Here is a 3,694-nt window from a genome sequence, read left to right on the forward strand (position 1 = left end):
AAACAGTTTACGAACTGTCGCCCTTACTAGAAAATCCTTACGAGACTATGCTGTCCCACCTGAAAAACCAATACCCTTTGGACCCCAAAGTGATTCTGCTGAAAGAAGAGTTTTGTGTATTCTGGTGCCAGATTGGACATCCATCCATCCATTGATGATTTATGCATCTTAAATTTTTCTATGCAAATGTATGCAGTTCATAAAACTGTTGGCCCAATCAGGCTTGTGACCTGACACCATATTATGTGACCCATGATAAACAAGATAAATAAAAAATGGCATGATAATAGTTAAATGACCAAAGAAATTTTAATCTTTGAAATGGCAAGAATTAAATTTGAATTAACAGAATTAAACATATCATTTACACCTAAATATAAATCTAATACGATTTACTTTAAAATTATAAAAAGAAAATTGATTTGTTAGTATGTAATTTTACGTCAATTTGAACATAATTTTAAGAAAATGGAAAAAAAACATACTGTAAAGATAATACAGCATTTTTTTTGTATAAAAATGAGAATTACTGTAAATTGTTATTAATGGAATAATACTTAAAATAACAGTTAAGTTGTAAATTAATGGATATTGTTTGTAATTTTACAGAGTTTTAAACATAATTTAAAATAACACAAAAATACTGTAAATAATACAGTAATTTTCTTGTATAAAAAACTGTAATTGGTCTTTAATGATATAGTACCTAAAATAACAGTCAAGTTGTTAATTTACAGATATTGTTTCTGATTTTACAGTTTTGAATGTAATTTGAAATAACACAATAGTTACATTCTTTAAAAAAAAAAAAAAAAAAAAAATATATATATATATATATATATATATATATATATATATATATATATATTTTTTTTTTTTAAGTGTAATGTATTTTACCATAAATTATATACTACATATCAAATGATATATCTGAAGCAACAAATAAATTACCCTTTTTTTCCCGGCTGCATCCAAAACCACATACAGTACTTATATAGTAAACAAGAAACAGTATTTGGGAAGAGTGGTATGTCTGAATCTGATGGATATTTTACTATCATTAAAGTCACAATATGTAATTTCCCCCGCAAGGGAGCACATATTCAAAACAAACAACAAAACAAAGGCGTAGCTAGTTTGATGACACCGTGTCTGTTACACTACTTAAATTCTTATATCTCTGGATTTAAACATTCTTGGGAACATTTGGGAGTAATGTAGGTACACAAGTCAACAAAATACAGTATATAACACTATAGGTAATATATAACACACAAGGCTGATAGGTCATTATGACAAATATGAATGGTAAATATAGTGTGTCCTGATTACTTTGCACACTCCACATATTCGTACTAAAACATATGTTTTTAGTGGTGTATGTGATTTCAGATGCAGCTGTGATGTTTTCAGTTAGCATGCTAATTATAAGCAACTACTAAGCTAACATATGAGTTAGCCTAAATCATGTAATCATGTTAACCCTGCTGAAAAATAGAAAACATCCTAAACCAGCCTAAGCTGATTTTGTGGTTTAAACTGGTTGCCAAGCTTAGTTGGGAGGCCAGCTGCTCTCTAGTTAAAGGATTAGTTCACTTCTAGAATAATTTCCTGGTAACTTACTCACCCCCATGTCATCCAAGATGTTCATGTCTTTCTTTCTTCAGTCAAAAAGAAATTAAGGATTTTGAAGAAAACGTTCCAGGATTTTTCTCCATATAGTGGACTTCAATGGGAGTCGACAGGTTGAAGGTCCAAATTGCAGTTTCAATGCTTTTTGTCTGGCAAAACAATTGTCATTTTCCAAAACAAAATTAAAATCTCATTTTCTCCTCCAACTTCAAAATCATCCAACATTGTTATTTTACCTTTTTTTGTAAAGGGTGTTTGACTTTTTTGGCTCATTCTCTTTGTAAACACTGGGTCGGTATTTCTGCTTATGTCAAGGTTGACCTTTCTGACTATGTAATGCATGAAGTCAAACTAGTGCAAGATGAGCATTTGTGGTTAAAAAAGTATATCATTTTTCCATTTTTTAAGAAACAGATAGTTTTGCCAGATAAGACCCTTATTTCTCGGCTGGGATCATGTAGAGCCCTTTTAAGCTGCATTGAAACTGCAGTTTGGACCTTCAACCCGCTGATCCACATCGAAGTCCACTATATGGAGAACAATCCTGGAATGTTTTCCTCCAAAACCCTTAATTTCTTTACGACTAAAGAAGGAAAGTCATGAACATCTTGAATGGCATGGAGGTGAGTAAATTATCAGGAAGTTTTTATTCTGGAAAGGAACTAATCCTTTAAGGCCTTTTCCTTTTTTTCAAAATACTTATTTAATTGTTACTTTCATAAGGGTAAATTTTTTTGAAATTGAGATTTATACATCATCTGGAAGCTGAATAAATAAGCTTTCCATTGATGTATGGTTTGTAAGGTCGAGTTATTTGGTCGAGATACAACTATATAAAAATCTGGAATCTGAGGGTGCAAAAAATAAAAAAACTGAGAAAATCGCCTTTAAAGTTGTTCAAATGAAGTTCTTAGCAATGCATATTACTAATCAAAAGTTAAGTTTTGATATATTTATGGTAGAAAATGTACAAAAATATCTTCACTGAACATGATCTTTATTTAATTTCCTAATGATTTTTGGCAAATAAAAGAAAAATCATATTTTTGGCTATTGCTAAACACCCTTGCTACTTATGACTGGTTTTGTGGTCCGGGCTCACATTTTAAGCTATCAGCTACAACAGCAACAGTGACAGATACTTGCAAAAACACCAACCTCTAAGTGGATTCTAGCATGACTGCATCTTGCATGACACCGCAAGTGTATTTCTCATTCAGCATTTCAGCAACTTCTTGAACAATGAGCTCTAAGCCTTGAATCAAAACAACCTGATGAATCTCAAAATTGTAACATTTGAGAAGAGAAAACTACAGGATTATGTATTTAAGCAGAGTTCACAACACTTTCTGGTCATAAAGGGATTCAGTTAAGTTTGAGAAACCCTTCTCTAAGGTAAAGACACACAAGTGATAGCATAATAGCTGCTGGAAATCAGTATTATGGTAATTCTGAAATAAGGAGGAAAAGGTAGGTAAAGGTAGTGCGCTCTGCAGTGCAGTTGGTGTGCCAGGATAGTCAAATCAGTGACAGCCTTTTGATGGTAAATCTCCTATGTGAGAGCGAGAGTGGACCCTTCACCAGAGTGTCTAACTAATCGTCATCTTCGTCCAATCAGCTGTCATCTCCCTCTGCGGCGGTCTTAAGAGAGCCTGAACCCCACGCCTGTAGTCAAATTGCTCAGCTTCACCGGACTGTCCAATTACATCTAATTGTTATCAGTAGGGGGGTGCTGGAAATCGGGGGGTTTGGTGCCTGTACCGGCTGACAGCGGGGCTTATCTCCAACTGCTGCTGTCATGTTCTGCAAATGCCCCCCCAGCCCACCTCTCACCAGCACATCACTTCCCCATCCTCCCCCCACCGGATCCTAAACTTTCCCTGCTCTCTAGTGCACCGCTGAACACTTGGATGGGAGGAAGACAGTGATCTAATTGAAGAGCTCTAATGACAGGGTTTTGCATAGAGCATCACTGTCAGAATGAAGGTTCTCTCATATTAGGCTCTGTCTACATTTAGAGCGTCTCTTCTCTTGTTTCTGTGACTGCTGTCTTGAGACACTT

This window comes from Garra rufa, chromosome 25 (genome assembly GCF_049309525.1).
Source record: "Garra rufa chromosome 25, GarRuf1.0, whole genome shotgun sequence".
NCBI lineage: Eukaryota > Metazoa > Chordata > Actinopteri > Cypriniformes > Cyprinidae > Garra > Garra rufa.